Here is a 19,619-nt window from a genome sequence, read left to right on the forward strand (position 1 = left end):
GTATTTTCAGTAGAGACGGGGTTTCACCATGTTGGCCAGGTTGGTCTAGGACTCCTGACTTCAAGTGATTCGCCCACCTCAGCCTTCCAAAGTTCTGAGATTACAGGTATGAGCCACCATGCCCAGCCCTGATTTTCAATTTCTAGGTCCACTTTACTAATATTATTATTCATTGGTTCAGAAGTCACTCTTAATTTGTTTTAGGAAGGAGCAAGGTAAGCCAAATAAACAAACTCCCTGGAAACTTGTTTATATTCCATCAACATAGCTCACTGTCTAGCTCTTCCTAAGCAAGCTCATCAGAACTATCCACTGCTGAAAGCTCTTAGGATATGTACTTTTTTCCTAGGTTTTATTTGGTATTCAGAGGCCACAGGAAAATTATATCCATTAAAGAACAGACACTGCTTGGTGGCCATGCCAGCTGACACATCACCACCATCTCCTCTGGGAGATGTTTTACCTTAAAGCACAAACACTGTGTTTCATCCTGATATAGGGCCTGTAGTTAGAAAGTGATTGTTATCATTTTCTATTCATGTGTTCTCATCAGAAAAAAAAGTACATTCCCTTATAATTCTCTATCACAGACAACTTCAAATCACCTAATGTATGTCCCTTTAAATCACTGAACCAGCGGCTTTTGTAAAGACTATTGATTTTTATCCTGAATAAATTATTTTATAAGATAGAAGACAAAAGGAGAAGAACCAGGAGATTCAACAATTCCCTCTGGTTTTATTTAAAGGAAGAAATATTCTCTTCCCTCTAATAAGAACACATCACTTTTCCTTTCCTGCCCCTGCCTTTCATGTTGTGAAAATCAGATAAGATACAAACAATCCCAAACCCTGAAAAACACTAGAAGGTTCTCAAGAAAATCAATTCTTATTTTAGTACATAGGAAGGCTTTCTGACACATGGTTTGGTGACACATTCATTTATTAATTTCTTTCAGTAAATATTTATCAAGCATCTACTATGTGGCAGGAACTAGACAAGGCATAGACTCTGCCTGCCCCTTTCCTATACAATGTCATTTTGGGGAGCACAAAGGGTTTTGTTCAGAGCTGCTTTCCAGCTAGCATGCCGCAGTATGGCTGTGCTAGTTCTTCAAATGGTAAAAATTCTTGTACCTCAAGTCCCCTCCGCGTCCCCCTACTGACTGATCTCTTCTCCAGCACCCTAGACCCTCTGCATGGATTTACCTCTGACCCAGCTGGGACCCCAGGGCATGGCCCAGCACTGTGGCCCTCAGCCCTTCCACGGGCTAGTGCTGCTGGGTACCAGTTGATAGGCATTTTTAACAGATCCTCCTCATTTCAGGACTGGCCTACAGACCTAATAGTGGACTCGCATTCACCACCTCACCCATTTCTTCCCATGTTCTCATACCAACTCCTCCCCTGGCAGAGACACAACAAGCCCTGCAGGAGAAAGGAGAACTCTCCCTTTACCTCTCAAGAGGGTCAGGGTCTCAGTGTCTCCATTTTACTATCACCAATCAAGACCAGTTGGAGGTTCTGCCTTCCTCCCACCCAAGGTGATGTTCACAGTGTCCACTTTGTCAGCAGTATCAAGCAAGTGAAGAGTGTCCTTCCTCTTATTACTGTGGCAAATGTAGAATCATCATAGGGAATCTGTTTAAAACAAAAATGTGCAATGAAGAAAGAGCAACTGTGGGTGACTAGGCAATCCACACCGGCATTTGAAAATCATTAAAACTAGTCACTAGAATGCTGCCTGGGCAGGATTCCAAACAGGGGAACTGCAGGGTGAGAGTGACAGATGCCAAATCCGAGCCTAGTTTCTGCAATGATTATGCAAAGCACTGGCCTTTCATGCTTTGCTGGTAATGCACTCATTTCTCCAACTTCCAGCACACTAAATGCAAGTGTGGCTTAATGATGGCAACTGGATTGAAAGGTAATTGGGAGCTGAAAATAAAGACTTTGCCTCATTATCATAATTCTCTACCAGAAATGTTTGTTATGTCAAAAAGCACTTTTCCCTGGGCACCAGTTTAAAGGAACAGCCATTAAGATTTTAAGGGTGTAAGCATTAACAGTGTTTTTAAGTCATGAATGCTAGGCTTATAAAAAATAGATAAGAGGGACGTTGGATAACTGAACATACTTCAGGCAAATAAGATGTGAGAGCAGTAAGCTCAAGCCATGAGTCTATTCTGCTCACCTGATTCCCCTCTGATATTATTTTTTCTACTCCTCCCATTTCCTTTCCATCTCCAATGCCCCTTCCCCTACCTCAGGTACCCCCACCATACCTTGCATAATCTCTTATAAGAGGCAAGGTGTGTTGAAGAAAGAAACAAAAGCCTTCAACATTTCTTCTCTTCTGCCAGTTTCACACGTCTGACCAGCCCATGGGGATACCTTGGGGATGATGGTGATGATGGTGGTAATCATGACAGCAACTACTATTATGAATCTGCTTTGTTCCAAACATGTTAAGAATATATTCTCCCTGTTGAACAATGAGAACACATGGACACAGGGAAGGAAACATCACACACTAGGGCCTGTCGGGGGGTGGAGGGTAAGGGGAGGGAGAACATTAGGACAAATACCTAATATATGCAGGACGTAAAACCTAGATAACAGGTTGATGGGTGCAGCAAACCAGCATGGCATGTGTATACCTAGGTAACAAACCTGCACATTCTGCACGTATATCCTAGAACTTAAAATAAGATTTAAAAAATAAAATTATATATATAATATACATTATATATAATTTATATCATTTTATTTCATATTTTTAATGTATATAATTTATGTATAAATATATTTATGTTTTATATATAATATATATGAAATATATAAAATATATAAAAACATAAAATAATATTTTATATATTTAATGTCATATATAATATACACATTTTATATAATTCTCCCTTATTTTCACAAGAAGTCAATAAGGGATAAATACTTTTAAAACCATTTTTGTTGTTGTAAATAACATAAAATATGGCTAACAGCAGCTTCCATGAATAGGGGTCTATTTTCTCGCATAACAAGGAATATGAATGAAGTCAGTTCCAGGGAAGCTTTGGGGGGACTCGATGATGGCGGCACACAGGGTTGGCATCTCTGTGACTCTCTTGGTCTTCCTCATAGTCATGAAATGGCTGCAGCAGTACCAAGCATCACATCTTAGCACGGCTGCATTCACAGCAGAGCGCAGGAAGCAGCACAGGAAGCAGCACAGGCAGAGGTTCTCTGCCTCTACTGCCCTCTTATGTAGGAAAAAAATTTTCTCCCAGAAGCCCCCCTACCGCCACCAACTTCCCCTTACATCTCATGAACCAGAAGACACTCATCTTTCTGCCCTTAGAACCAGGAGCAAGGCCCACCTTTCCTGAGTTTAAGTGACCTCTGCCTGGTTTTGCTAACAAAGAAAGAAAGAGTAGCGGCTTTGTGGCAAATGACAGCTGCCACAGAAGTGTCCTCTGTAATCTACAGTGAGGTGACGCAACAGGCCAATGCTTTATTCCACTGAGGGGCCCCCTGCCTGCCTGCCTGCCTGCCGCCGCCCTCAGCTGAAATTCAGTTCCCTCCATCTACAAGGCTTCCTTCTTTTTTCTTTTGTTAACGCATATTTTTTCTTAAGCTAACCATACTAAGTCTGTCGACTGAACTGAAGAAGTACTCAAACTTCACCCAGGACTGTTCAGGTCTGCCCCCTCCCACTCATGTATAAAAACTAAGTCCATGGGGAGAAATGCCAGATATAGGTGAAGGGGAGGAAGGCAGCAAATCACACTGCCATGTGTGTACCTATGCAACAATCTTGCATGTTATTCACATGTACTCCAAAACCTAAAATGCAATTAAAAAAAAAAGAAAAGAAAAAAACTAAGTCCAAATAGAGCACGCCGAGGTGCAGACAGAAACGTGCTGTGCAGAAAACTGCCATTCCCGCACCGGCCTGTACCGGGGCTGGAAACTGCTCTCACCAGGGTCACCAGGGGAGCCATCCTGTTAACGGAGCTCCAGGAACTCACTGGCAACTTAGACAAGGGGCAGGTGGAGCCTGACAGAAATGCCCTCCTCAAAAACAGGAAGGTGCGAAACCCATTTGCAGAACTCTGAAAATGTCACGTGTCTGCTTGCACCTCGGTCAGGGTTAGATTGGATTTCACATTTCACTGCAGTCGGCCCCTGGAGGCACCGCGGCGGCGGGAGCAGGCGGCGAAGGCTACAATCCCAAGGCAGACCCTGCCGGTCTCGATTTCCTAATCCCTCTGTGCTTCATCATCCTTAACTGTAAAATGGATGTAACAGTGGAATTTAGCTCACAGCATATTTTTTGAGAATTAAAAGACATAATACATGTTAAGGGAGCAGAAAAAATCTTTGCTCAATGAACATCAATGCGTTAGCAATACTGGTAGCAATGATACCAGCAGTAGAAACAAAACCAGATGTTCTCCCTGTAACGGCCAGGATTGATTTAATGACTTAAAGGTACTAGCAAATCAGTCTCCTTGTCGCCTCAGTCCAGAGCTTGAAAGTCTAGTTACCTTCTCCCTAAACTGACTCAGCAATGAACAATCACCCCAAACAATGAACATGCATAAAAAGTAGAACATCTGATACCATCCAATATCTTGTTTTAGTTCCATTTTATTCTGGGCATATTTTTTGTGAAATATTCCGAGAAATCAAGAGAATGTAAATACCATGTATCCACATTTTAAATAAAAGAATAACAAAATACCTACGTACCCATCCCACAGTTTAAGAAATAGAATAAAACCAGTCTTTGAAGCTGTGCATCCTTCTATGATTCCAGGCGCCCAACCTTAATACTCAGGTATCCAGCAATCTGAATCTTAGCACCCCAAACTTAATACACAGGTAACCAGCAATCTGAATCTTGAATTAATCCTTCCTTTTCTTCTTTATTTTTTTTTTTAATTTTTTATTTTTGAAACAGGGTCTGGCTCTATTGCACAGGCTGGAATGCAGTGGCACGATCTTGGCTTGGCTCCTGGGTTCAAGCAATTCTCCTGCCTCAGCCCACCAAGTAGCTGGGACTACAGGCATGCGCCACCACACCTGGCCAATTTTTGTATTTTTTTTTTATAGAGACAGGGTTTTGCCACGTTGTCTAGGCTGGTCTCAAACTCCTGACCTCAAGTGATCTGCTCACCTCGGCATCTCAAAGTGCTAGGATTACAGGCATGAGCCTCTGTGCCCGGACTCCTTTGTTTTTCTTTATACTCACATACATATGCATATCTAAGCAATAAATCATCTAATTTTCCTTTACTAAATTTTATGTCAATGAAAATATAGAACAGGTAGGTATTCTTCCGTAACTTGCTTTTTCATTAAGCATTTGTTTAGTTTTATCCATGTTTACCCCCGTAATTATACTTCAATCATTTTCATTATTATGTAATAGTATTCTAGTTTAGGAATATACCACTATTTATTTACCCATTCCCCTGTTAACGGATATTTGCCTTGTTTCTAGTCTAAGACATCTCACCTGAGGATGGGCTTCCACAGATCCTATTTAGGGTAACCATATAACTTACTGTCCTAACTGAGACACTCATGAGAAGGAAAAAGAATGCTATTAATAATTACAAGAGGACAACAGACATAAACAAGTAGACTGTATGGTCACCTTAATACACACTTAATATGTCTCAGGATTTCTTAATGACACCCCTAAAGAGCGGACTGGGACACTGAAGCCCAACTCTCCTTAACTGATGGTGACTTCACATCTCAAATTGCTGTTTGTTAGCTTCTGCGTTCACAGTAGAACCCTTAAGGAAAGCCCAAACAATTAATTACTCTTTCTACACCAGGAAGAAGTAAAACAAATTCTTAAAGAGATAAGACAGAAAAATGCACAACTTCCCAGATTCTGCTGTCTCTGACTTTCACAGTTTATCATCCCTGTCTGAAGAAAATTCTATCTCCAATGATAACGGAGCAAAGAGAAAGTGTAAAAGGCCTTACAATCTGAGTCCTTCTCCTGAGTCAAGACAGAGCTCAGGGCCCTGCACCCACTGCCTCCTTTCATCTTTGCCACAGCCCTGTGCGGCAGGTGTGGGAAATGAAGCTCAGAGCTGCAGCGACGTGTCCCAGGTCACAGTGCACGTAAGTGACAGAGCCTCAGTCACTGTGTCTAAGTACGTGGTCGTATGTGACACAAAGGAGGACATTTCTGGGAATAAAAGGGGGTGCTTTAACAAGTGCCAGGAAAACAGGTGTAATTTGCCCCAGGAACACCAGGACGTGGGACACCCTAGTTCTGTCTAACTTCACCATAAGCACTTATTTTCCAAGTGCAGATATCAATGATTTGTGGGACTGACGAGACGTGTAACCCAAATCTCTAGTGTTGACACTGTGTTGTATGGTGACATGCTGCCCTCACAGAGGTCACAGGGTGTGCGCAGTCCCCTACCCCTTCCCCTCAGCGTACTTCCCATGCCCGGCGGCTTCCCAGTGGCATCCTTCCATCCAGCACAGCAGCCTGGAAAGGATCATGACTCGCTTCCCTGAAATTCATAATTAAACTGGAGAAGCACTCTTCCTCCCAAAGCAGCTCCTGCTGGTGGCTGCCAGCAGCAGTGTTCTGTCACACTGGCTGGAGCAGTCCTCTTCCACGAGGCTGTGCCCACATTTTCTGACATGGGGGATCTGTAACACTGTCCTTCGGCAGGGCCCCTGACACCCTCAGCCTCGCTCCTTTCTCCATATGCGTGTGGTCTCCATCTCACACACACAAACACACACGATAGTTTTTTTAAAAGAAATATTTCAGCCAGCCACTGTGGCTCATATTTGTAATCCCAGCCCTTTAGGAGGCCAAGGCAGGAGGACTGCTTGAGCCCAAGAATTTGAGACCAGCCTGGGCAACATAGTGTCTCTACAAAAAAAAAAAAAAAAATTTAATTAGCCAGGCACGGTGGCATGCACCTGTAATCCCAGCTACTTGGGGGCCTGAGGTAGAGAGAAGAAATATTTCAGATATGGAAAAATAGAGAATTATATAACAGCATCCTCTGGGCCTGAGCAAAAATGTTCCAGCCAGGTGTGGTAGCTTGCACCTATAATCCCAGCACTTTGGGAGGCTGAGGCTGGAGTATAACTGGAGCCCAGGAGGTTGAGACCGCAGTGAGCTACGACTGTGCACCACTCCAACCTGGGTGACAGAGGAAGGAAAGAAGGGAAGGAGGGAGGGAGGGATGGAGGATGGAAGGAAGCACAGAAGGAAGGACGGAAGGACGGATGGAAGGAAGGAAGAAAAAAAGTTCTGTTCCCAACCACAGCATTTACAGTGGCCCCAAAGGAGGAATAAATGTCCATCAATAAACAGCAAAATGATAAATTGTGATACAATCACACACATAAAATATCATGCAAAAGGAATGCCGTCCAGTTAGAAAAATGCAGAAATTGCTGCTACACACAATAAGGTAATCTCATGATCAATATATTAAAGGCAAAAACCAAAAACGATAAAGAATATGTACACTATGATTTCATATATATAAGTTTCAAAAATAGACAAAAATGACCAATAATGTTAGAAATGAGGACTGTTCCCTTTGTTGATGAGGTAAAGGATATTGATTAGGAAAAGCCCAGAGAGATTTTCTTCTAGGATGTTGATAATATTCCATTTTTTGATCTGGATGGTAGGTACAGAGGTGACAACTGTGTTAATTCATAAAGAAATATGCTTAAAGATGTGCACACTTTTCTGTATGTATGTTACACTTAAAAAAGTTTACCTTAAAATAAATCCAGAATGAAAGCCTCTTTTAGTCAATATTATGTTGTTTATACCCAAAAAATTATCTTTACTGTCAAACTATCTGTGTGACCTTTGACAAATCACTCAATGATCTGTGTCTTTTTTTTTTTTTTTTTTTTTTGAGGTGAATTCTCCCTCTGTCACCCAGACTGGAGTGCAGAGGCACAATCTTGGCTCATGGCAACTTCTGCCTCCTGGGTTCAAGCAATTCTCATGCCTCAGCCTCCCAAGTAGCTGGGATTACAGGTGTGCACCACCAAGCCCGGCTAATTTTTGTAGTTTTAGTAGAGACAGGGTTTCGCCATGTTGGCCTTAGGCTGGTCTTGAACTCTTGAGGTTAAGCAATCCACCTGCCTCAGCCTCTCAAAGTGCTGGGATTTCAGGTGTGAGCCCCAGTGCCCAGGCTTTTATCTGTAATGGCATATGATGTATAGTGGTGATGTGAGATGTACTTGATATAAATATGAAACATGCTTAGCAAGCACTTGGCACACAAATAAGCACCCAAAAATGTCAGCTATTTGAATGAGTGATATTCCATCCACACCTCCCCTCCTTGTATTTGGGACATATCTACACTTATACCCTTCTGCACTGGGCGAAGGCATATTGAAACGAACAAGTTTGCCTATCTGTGTTTTGGGGTAGGAAGTGGAATGGGTAAATCCCTTCTGGAGAACAATCTGGCCATATATACTAAGAGCCCAGAAAATGTTTGTACCCAGTAATTCCATTTAGGAATCTACCCTAAGGAGCTAAGACAAGCAAAAAGATTTATGTGCTGCAATGCTGTTACTTATGTTATTTATGTACCATTGTATGTTATTTATGAAAGTTAAAAACTAGAAACATTTATTATATCAGGAAATGGTTAAAAAAATAATGATGATGAGCACTTTCAGTGACATGAAAAGTTGAATACAAAAGAGATCTATCTATACCAATTCTTAAAATAATAAATACATATAAAAAAGATAAGAAGCTAAACCAAAATTTCAGCTAATTATCTCTGGGTGGTAGTATTACAGGAATTTAAATTTTTTTCCTTATACTTTTCTGTATTTTTCAATATTCTTCTATGAGTATATATTACCTTTAATAATGACAGATGTAAATGTTAAAGAATTTCTGTCCTCTTCCCCTAAGACCTTTGTCTCTGTTGTCAAGGTGACAGCCAGCTGCAATCCATCACATTTAGGAAGGACACTATACAAGGAAATGTGTCTGAAAGAAAGTGACTGACAGGTTGGCAAAGTGCTTCAAAGATAAACCCCATGAGGAATGGCTGAAGGAACAGGGATGTGTACTTTGAGGAAGACTTGTTAACAACAGCTGCCTTGGAACACCTGTCATGTGGAAGAGGGATTACACTTGCTCTACCAGGCTCCAGAGGTCAGAACCCTGACAAGGAATGAAAGTTAAGGAGAAAACAAGGGGAGGGTGAAGAGTGTAGCTCAAGAAGCATCCAAGCTGCATGATCATAAGATAAACTCCAGCTTCCCTTCCTGTCCAACAGTAAGCAGCTCCCCTGGAGGCATCCAGTGAATTTCCCTCCCAGCATTTGGGCAACCACATGGCTCCATCCTGAGGCTGTGCTCTACCAGCCTCCCAGATCACAGCCTCTGCTGTGGACAGCCCAATAAGTTAGGATCTCTGTATTCATAAGCAAACACCAGCCTTGGAATAAGCAAGTTAATCCCTAACCCTTGTCCTTCAGCAAGCTCTTCGAAATTTACATGAATTGCTCCGCTTTTCTCTATTTTTTCCATTTGACCATCTCAGTCTAAGCCATAATCACCTCTCTTCCCTGTACAACTACAGTATCTTCCTAACTGGTTTCTCTCTTCTACTCTTGCTAGCTGCACCCCCAATCTACTCACTACCCAGAAGCTAAAGTGATGGTTTTCCTAGGATAAAGAAAAAAAATCATTAACAGACTATAAGACTCAAAGTGGAGACTTCATCTCCAGCCTTCACTGGATGCCGCTCCCTTGCTTGGTATACTCCAGTGAAGGTGGCCACCTTTTAGGTTCCACATTCATGCTCAGCCTTTCCACCTCAGGACATTTGCACATGCTGAAATACGCTCTGTCACCTTCTGCACCCCAAATCTCAGGTGTCATTCCATAGTTTTAAGCCTTTAATGGGATCCCAACGTAGGAGGGAGCCTTTGTGTGGCTCGTCAGACTTTGTGTGACCTAGCTACAACTGACTGGTCCCCACCTACTGTCTCTAGTCTCTTGAGTAGGCTCAGTATGAATGAGCCTCACCAAGGAATGAAACAGATGTTGGTGCATTCGAGGAAATCAGAGGCATGTACCAACATTCCCCTCATTCCTCAATCTTTATGAACTCTGCTTCCTATGCCCGGAAAAAACTTGGGGCTAATTCTTGATCACCTTGAGGGCTCAGCATGCAATGTCACTTCCTCAGGAGGACTTACCTTACCTCCAGATACTGGGTGGGTGTCTCTGGTGTGTGCTTACAGCAACTCTAATTGTTCCATCATAGCATTTTTTTAATATTCAATCGTAACTGCATTTCCTGCTATTCAGTAAACTATGTGAAGGCAGGGATCACAACTATTTAGCTCAGAACTGTTGAGTAAATGGCTTTATTTTTAACTATAACTTTCCCCCCATGAATAAGCATATTAAAGCCAAAAAGAACCCAGAAAAACAATAGATCTCAACAGGAAGTATTCTAATAAGTGGTATTTCTTCCTGGAATAATGAAGCAAATCTAGACTTTCGACTCAATTTCCCATGTCCTAGGGGAAGGTTCATGTATTGTCATTTTTATTTCACTAGCTGGCATAGTAATTATTCCTTACCAGCATTTGAATGCCCGGGGGCAATCTTCAGTAGGTACACAAAAGGATCGATAAGTACTAAAGAGACTAAAAAGATATATAATATTGAATTCATAAAACGGCAGGATAAAAGGAAAGTAAATTAGAAAAACACTGGAGGACATAAGACTAATAAGCAAAAAATAAATCACCGACAGTCAGTTTCCCCCAAAGGCATAAGCAGCTCTTGCTAATTTGATAAAACTGCTTCATGTGAAAGACCTTCAGAATCCTAAAACCGGAACCCTAGTCTGAAACTTGGTGTGGATTTGGGGTAGAAATACAACAAACAGAAGCCAAGAGACAGCGCCCTGTGTCTCCATCCCTGCTCTACCTTTGTCAGCTGGGAGACTTTGGACAAGTTACAAGTCTTCTTTGAATTTCAGTTTCTTACCTAAGGGGGCTACATAAATTAATGTGGTAGAAATCTGCTCATTCTCTACACATTCTCATTCTCTTCTCCTTTCTTGGTAATGGAACCCAATTTTTAGCTAGGCACAGTTCTGTCCCATTAAAACATAACATTTCTCAGTCAACCTCTACAACTAGGAAGCCAATGAGATGTAAGTAGACCTGTTGGGTGGGTCTACCGGAAAGTTCTAAGAGAAGAGATTGGCCATTCTTCTCCCCACTTCCTGGCACAGAGATATGATTGATGGCTGAGACCTTGTAAACTGTAAAAACAAGGGCAGCACCCGAAAGGCCAAGAAGAAGAAAGCTGGAAGAAACTGGGACCCAGACAACCTAATGAAAACACCATAACCAACTCTGGACAATCTACTTCCAAATTCCTTCATATTAGAGAGAAATTCACTGCTTATCTCATTTCACATCGGAAGGCTTCGCAGAAAGAGTTCCCTGTATATTTGGCCCCAGTTGGCCTATTTGGGTGCACTGGTCCTGCCCGTCTCCTCGGGAGCAAGACGTTCCATTCTGTCCTCCTTTGTGTGCCAGCCCATGGATGTCTAGAAACACTGGGATGTGTTGAGAAAACCTGAGTTTCCGTGGGACCTCGGGCAAGCAGCTTAAGTGCTCTAAGCCTTGTTGTTCATCCACAAAATGAAGGTTACTTCCTTTCCTTTATTTCCCCAGAACTATTGTTTAGAGGAAAGAGCATGAGTTAGATATGAATTCAAATTACTTAATGGCTGTATGATTTGGGGCAAGGTACTTAACCTCTCTGAACTTCAATATTCTCATCTTTAAAATATCTTACTTCACAGATTATCCTAAGGATTGGATGAGATATCAAATGCAAAATGCTTAGCATAAAGACTTTCATTTGCAAGTCCAATATCTCACTACAAAATAGTAGCTACTGTCATCCATTTTCATTTTGCAGTGTTACATGTAATGGTAACAACAGCTAACAATCGCTAAGTACTCATTGTGTGTCAGGCACTGTTCAAGCACTTTCCATGTATTAAGTCATTCAGTTCTCACCACAATGAGGTAAGTACTCTTATTATTCCCATTCTACAGATGAGGAAACAGAGATGCAAGATGTTAACTGCCTTGCCAAGTCACACAGCAAAACAGGGGAGCCAGGCAGTCTGATGCCGGAGCCCCTGCTCCTTATTTCCAGCATACACCGTACTGCTTGCTGTCTGAGGGTAGGGTCATGTCTCTCCAAACAACATGCTAGCTTCCTCAGGGCAGAGTCTGCATTATATATGCCTTGGTGTCCTCCCTGGGGAATCTTCCCCACCACAGGCCTCCAAGCACCAGAGAGAACTGAATGGCAGATAAGTAATAACTGAGCCACTTTCTAAAAACCCGTATCACAGATGACCTTGAAGAAGACCATTTGTCTAATGAACCAAGGCATGCCTGAAGTGAAACACAGAGAAGCTCTTTCACAGGGAGTGGAATATTCTTCCACCCAAAAAGCATCTTGTGGGTCTTCAGAATCAGATTCTCTGAAGGCTTAAAGGACTATGGGAACAATTCTGACTAATGTTTACATGCTTCCAGAGTCTGAACTGAGTTTAAGGCCTCTGTCATTCATTCAAATTAAAATGCCTGCCCAACAGAATGCAATGTGTCAGAGTTTGCCAGTCTATAAAGAGTTACATTTCCTCCTGGATGCTGATGGAAACAGCTTTCTAAAACAGATCTATTTATGTTGTTGTCATCAAGAACACTAATAGAGTATGTCACTATGCAAACTGAGTGTGTCACTATGCTAGAGATGCAGCTGATAGGACACAAACCTCATTAGCACAGACTTCCTTAATTTGGAATATGTGATAGTTCTTAGCAATAAATTTTATTTTTCATTATCCGTAAAGAAAACAATATGCAAAATAAATGAATAAACAAGACCAATTCATCTCTTCTACCAATATTTATTGTAAATCAACTGTGTGCCAGCACCATGGTGGTAGCACACGGTGGTAGTCATAGATGTTATTTTGTGTAATTCTCATTACAAGAGAACCCTGTAGTGCTGAAGGTAATGTACCCATTTTGAAACGAGTTAGAAGTCTGGAAAATTAAATTACGGTACATCCATACAATGTAATGCCATGCAACTAGAATAAAACCAATGGAGTATATCGGCTGGTGTTAACATATTAACAAGAACAAATGCTGAATGAAAAAAGAGGTGGAACCCTCTTTAAAGTATCTCATTTGTATTAAAAAACAAGAATAGATTATAATGATGTATACATACATAAGTGGATATACAGTGACATTCTCAGGAGGGGCAGTCAAGAAAAATGGATGGTCAGGGATGGAAAAGAAACTCATTTTTCACTGCACTTGTGTAACACAGAGTTCTTTTATTTATTTACTTATTTATTTTCCTTTTTGAGACTGGGTCTCCCTCTGTAGCCCAGGCTGGAGTGCAGTGGCATGAGATCTTGGCTCACTGCAATCTTCACCTTCCACATTGCGGTTCAAGCAATTCTCCTGCCTCAGTCTTCTGAGTACTGGGATTACAGGCACGTGCCACCATGCCTAGCTAATTTTTGCATTTTTAGTAGAGACAGGGTTTCACCATGTTGGCTGGTCACCCACCAAGCCTCCCAAAGTGCTGGATTACAGACGTGAGCCACCTCACCCAGCCTAACAGTTCCTTACCATTTTCATGTTACTGTTTACATCATGTGAAACCTAACGAAAAGAGGTTAGCAATAATTATTATTTATTGGCCCATGTCTAGTGCAGTGTCTGGCTTATAATTGAAATTCCAAAGTTAACTGCATGAATGTAAAGAAATGATGTCACTAATTACCATCTAAACACATTTATCTTTTCTATTCATGCATCAGGTCCCGCCCTAATATTAAACGCTAAAACACTCTGGAGTACATTCAAGTTCCTGTATGTGCTTAAAGAATTACACTTGCAACAACTCTGAAAGATATTCTATAACTCACACTTCTCCTTTACGTTCCCCACACTCTCCTTTCTCAAGCTCTGCTCTCCACACAGGCGCACACACACATGCACATAGCCACGCACAGAGTCAGGGAAACAGTTCACCAGGCCCCCCAAAAAAGGGATGGAATGAAGAAATGTTTTACCGCTGTTACTAGAGGTTTAGTATGATCAATAATTTTTTTAACTGCATGCTGATTTGAGAAAGGAAAGTCTATAACCACACATTACCACTTAATTGGCATTACCGATTAATTTTCCAAGTATATTTTGGAAAGAGTTGGTGCAGATTCACTGGAAACAATCTGTATTATTCCTAAAAGTAACCACAGAGATGTTCTAAATAGTCAGAGCAACCCTCAAGCATTGTGGAGTCTGTGCAAACACTTACCTCCCAGGTATCAAGTTCTTAGGTATATGTGACACGTGCAGCTGCTCCCTCCCACTGCTATCTCCCCGCGTGAGTGACAGCAAGATGGGGAATTGGAAACTGATTGTTTTCTCAGTGCTGACAAAGGGGAACAAATTATGTATTTTCCCTGACTGCGCAGTGTGTTGGTTTTTTTTTTGTTTTTGTTTTTGTTTTTTTCGCAGTTTTTCTCCTAGTAGCAGCAACCAGGAGAAAAAGAAAAAGACATCTGGCAACTTCTTTAGGGTATATCGTTACAGATTTGTGGTTGTGACTCTACTCAATCTGTTTCATAAATAAAACGCAGGCAATGACATCAATTAAAAATCTTTTAAAAGACAATTTTATCAAAAGCAATATCCTGGAAACTACAGTCCCAATATCCTAATAATCACAAGAGCCCCCGTGTATGGAACACTCCCACGTACTGGCACTGTGGGGAGCATTCTATAGGAAAGCAGCAGTTTAATTCCCACAATTCTATGGGTTGCCATTATCCCCATTTTGCAGATGAAGAAACTAAGGTTCCTTGAAATGAATTGGCCAGCACAAAGTCATACAGCTAGTGAGTGCACTTTACAGGCAAATGGCAGTATGATTTTCACAATTATATGGGGTGCCATTATTATCCCCATTTTACAGATGAAGAAACTGACATTCATTGAGATGAATTGGCCAGCACAAAGTCATACAGCTAGTGAGTGGAAGAACTGGGATTCAAATCATGTTTTTAAGAACTCCAAGCATTCTGGAGTTCTATGTTCCATCTATGCTCAATGAGTTTATCAGACAAAAAAAAAAAGAAAGAAAGAAAGAAAACCAGTAAGAATTAGAGGAACAAGGAAGGAGCCATTCTCTCTCTACCCCATAATTGATCTTCTATGACTTTCAGCATACAGGCCAGGTGTGGCTGACAAAACAATAGGTCTGGCATTAGGAATCTCAGAATTGCTGTCCTGATTCTACCATGAACAAACCTGCTTGTCTCAACCTGTGCAAGCCTTGTTCTCCACAGCTGTGAGATGAGGCAGCTGGATTACAATCTCCCTCAGCTTAAAAACTGCATCTACGAAGCCAAGCATGGTGGCTCACGCTTGTAATCTCAACACTTTGGGAGGCTGAGGAGAGTGGATCACTTGAGGTCAGGAGTTCAAGACCAGCCTGGCCAACATGGTGAAACCCCGTCTCTACTCAAAATACAAAAATTAGCCAGGTGTGGTGGTGTGCATCTGTAGTTCCAGCTACTTAGGAGGTTGAGGCAGGAGAATCACTTGAACTCAGGAGGCAGCAGTTGCAGTGAGCCAAGATCATGCCACTATGCTCCAGCCTGGGTGACAGAGTGAGACCCCATTTCAAAAAAACAAAAAACAAAAAACACCTGCATCTATGAAGGTGTGTAGAAACATTTTGCTGGGATAGTAAAGCAGGAAAAAAATTGAACGTTAGCCCTGCAGGGTGTACAATTGAGCACATAATGTCCACTTTGCAGAGAAAAACCCTGACGGATGACATTAATCAGCAGTGAGTTCCCAAAGAAATTGCACGAATGAGCTCCAGCAGAATGACCACTGCTAAACCCAGTGGTCAATTTGTGATCATTTCATTGGACTGATCAGCAGAAACCCACAGAATTAACACACTCTCCTCCTGAAATCTCTTTAATTGATTTGCAAGGCACTCCTCTCTACTGTATTTTCCTCTTCCTTCCTGGATGCTCCTTCCAAGTTGCCTTCACAACTTTGTCCTCATCTTCCCAACTCTTGGAGTGCTTGAGAATGTAGTCCCAGACTTTCTCAACTACAGTAACTCTCTTGGTGCTCTCATCCAATTTCACGGATTTAAATGCAATCCACACACCGATGGCTCCCAAATGTGTAATCTCTACCCCAGAACCAGACTTTTACATCCAGTTACCTACTCAATACCTCTGCTCAGATGGCTAATGGGCATCTCATGCCTCGCTCCTGTATCTCCCCAACTGCGCCCTCAGAGTCGTTTCCATAAATGGGCCCTGAGCCCTTCATGGTACTCTTCCCAGTCCCAACTTATCTGCAGCCACCGCAGCCAGCTCCAGCTTATGCATTATTCCCATGACTTGGAGACTTCACCAGGTACCCACAAGGCTCCCTCTCTCCCCTTTCTCCATTCAAACATCACCTTTTCAGTGAGGCCTTCCCTGATCATTCCATTTTAAATTGTAACCCATCCCTCAAAGCACCTTCTTTCCCTCTCCCTTGCTTTTTCTCCATAAAATTTCATCACTTGATATATTTTATACTAGATTCATGTAATTCTTTATTGCCTATATTCCCCAACTAGAATGCATGCTCCAGTAAGAGGAGTTTGTCTGTCTTGTCCACTGATATATCTCCAACACTAAGACCAGTGCCTGGAATGCAGCAGGCAGTCTTTGGTGGAAAATATGTAATCTACAAGCATCCATGCATAGCCTGGGTACACCAGAGCATGCACAGTAGCCGTTTCTCTATGAATAGGAAAATGATGAAATATCTGTCCCAGACACTAGTTTCTTTTCCTCTTGTCTAACAACTGGGGTCATTTTTGGATGCAAGAAGTATAATTGTGATGCCCCATTTAAACTTCACAGTCCCAAAGAACAAAGATAAAATATGATGATATCATAAGAATAACTTTTAAAAAATAAATTAGGATCAGTGTGTTGTTGTCATGTATAGATTAATTTTTAACATATATAATATATGAGAGAAAAACATAAATATTTTTTGTATAAAATTGGGACCCAACTATGCCAGGATTTCTATGGTAATCTTGAAACTGTCTTTATGTATCAATAGCCAATAATGTTATTTTGTTTATTCATAGCTAGTTGTATGTTTGATTTTTCTTTTTTTTTTTCAAATTTGAAATCTTGTATTTCACTTACCATTACCCTCTCATGGCAAATGATGGTCACCAAGTTATTAGTCAAAGCTCAGACATTACCATCAAAGAGACTGGCATTAACTCACAGATCCCATCTAGGAGAACTCTGCCAACTTTCCTGACCCTTGATTTACTCATAGGTTCACCATCTAGCAGCATTTCTGTAAGGATCAATAAGATAATCCACATAAAACCCTTAGCACAGTGCTTGGCACACAGGAAGTATTCAGTATACATTAACTATTATTATTTTTTCTTTATTTCTTTTAAGATCTTACACAGAAGAATACATTAACTACTATTAATCTTCAGACCTTATCTGACTGCTTTGGCTTTCAAAATTCAAAGGTCTTATAGATCTCAAACGCAACTCCTGCAGCTGCAATGAAATATAGTCATGTGTTGCTTAACAGTGGGGCTTAATGGCAGGGCTACATTCTGAGAAATTTGTCATTAGGCTATTTTATCACTGTGTGAACATCCTAAAGTGTGCTTACACAAACCTAGACAGTAAAGCCTACTACATACCTAGGCTACATGGTATAGCCTAATGCTCCTAGGCTACAAACCTGTGCAGCATGTTTCTGTACTGAATGCTGTAGGCAGCTGTAACACAGTGGGAAGTATGTGTGCATCTAAACACGTTTAAACATAGAACAGGTAATGCATTGCACCACATTATGATGGTTATGACATCACTAGGCAATAGGAATTTTCAGTTCCATTATCTTATGGGAGCACCATCTGTTATTGACCAAAATTGACCAAGCTGTCATTACTTGTATTCCCTTCTTTAGTTCATACCTAATGAAAATATACCCATTTTCAGTAAACACAAACAAATCAAATCACCTTAAACGTCCTAATAATACATGTGAATGTGGGTTTTAAAGACAAAATTACTGAGGGTTAAGAACTGGCTGGGCCAGGCATGGTGGCTCACATCTACAATCCCAGCACTTTGGGAGGCCGAGGCAGGTGGATCACGAGGTCAGGAGATTGAGACCATCCTGGCCAACATGGTGAAACTCTATCTCTACTAAAATACAACAAAACTAGCTGGGCGTGGTGGTGGGTGCCTGTAGTCCCAGCTACTCAGGAGGCTGAGGCAGGAGAATCACCTGAACCCGGGAGATGAAGATTGCAGTGAGCTGAGATCGCACCACTGCACTCTAGCCTGGTGACAGAGTGAGCCTCTATCTCAAAAAAAAAAAAAAAAAAAATAGAACTGGCTGCTAAGTAAATGAACCAAATGTTCACATCTGAAATAACATAGAAGGAGGAAAAGGCCATGAAGAAAAATATTACCTAGAAAAGGGGTAGAATGAAAAATCAGAAGATACAGGTTCCTTGCTTATACCAATGCATTCTTTTAAAACAGGGACAAAAATAATAAATAACACCTACACAGGTAGCATAGATAGGAGTGCCCGGCACCATTCCAAGGGCTTTATGTGTATTAGCCCATTTTGTCCTCACAACATCCTCTCAGTGAGTACCATTATTATCCCTGTAACGGGGCACAGAGAGTAACAAGTCCAAGGTCCAGCAGCTGCCGAGTGACAAGGTCAGGATTTGAACCAGGCAGGGCAGGTCCAAAGCCCAAGCTCATAACCACCACGGGACATGCGCCTTCATGTATATTCCCTGATTTCAGAGAGGGAGATGTGTGTTGTTATTCTTCAGGAAATTGTTCCTTTCCCTGACCTTGTGTGATTCCAGAAGGCTTGAATCTTCCCCTTACCCTATGTAAGCCACAACTTGGGGGAGGGAGTGGGGGGCATAGATGACCCAATATGACCAGGCAGGGTCCATTCTCTGAGATTTTTTTTTCTACTGAAGCTGAGAAGAAACTGTCCATATCTTCCCTTGGACTGAGAGCTGTAAGGCTATGATCCCAAAGTGGCCAGGATCCTCTTGCCCCACTGCGTGGAGGTACAAGGAAGTGCTTAAAGCATGGGCCCTTTGGTGAACAGGGACCAAAATCAGAGATGGACAGACAGAAAGAGGGAAAGGATAAGTTGTTTAAGCCCCTGGATCCAGGTATCCCTGAGGTCCGTTCTACCTCCTCCTTTCTAAGTTCCGTTTACCTGAGTCAACTACTTTCTACCTTGTTATTTAATATAGTTCCTGTTGCTTATAGCAGAAGAATCCCAAGCAATACATTTAACTGTATATCTAATACCTCCAGGATAAGCTGGAGAAAACAAGCTGCATTCTGGACAATAGAGTAGGGTTTTTTTTTTGTGTTTTTTTTTT

General features: G+C 41.6%; 1 protein-coding gene and 1 long non-coding RNA gene across 4 annotated transcripts in view; both read right to left on the bottom strand.

The window, feature by feature from the left end:
• Positions 1-2,559, bottom strand: part of LOC116564791 — a 4,799-nt gene extending 2,240 nt beyond the window's left edge. Inside the window, exon 1 of the long non-coding RNA XR_004275102.1 lies at positions 1,458-2,559. This is a non-coding gene — a long non-coding RNA (uncharacterized LOC116564791). The remainder of the gene's footprint in view (positions 1-1,457) is intronic.
• Positions 1-19,619, bottom strand: part of TMCC3 (transmembrane and coiled-coil domain family 3) — a 373,454-nt gene that overhangs the window by 290,488 nt on the left and 63,347 nt on the right. The gene's annotated exons all lie outside the window — the stretch shown is intronic.

The sequence above is a fragment of the Sapajus apella genome, unplaced genomic scaffold, assembly GCF_009761245.1.
Source record: "Sapajus apella isolate SASKATOON/1434 unplaced genomic scaffold, GSC_monkey_1.0 scaffold2, whole genome shotgun sequence".
Taxonomy (NCBI): Eukaryota; Metazoa; Chordata; class Mammalia; order Primates; family Cebidae; genus Sapajus; species Sapajus apella.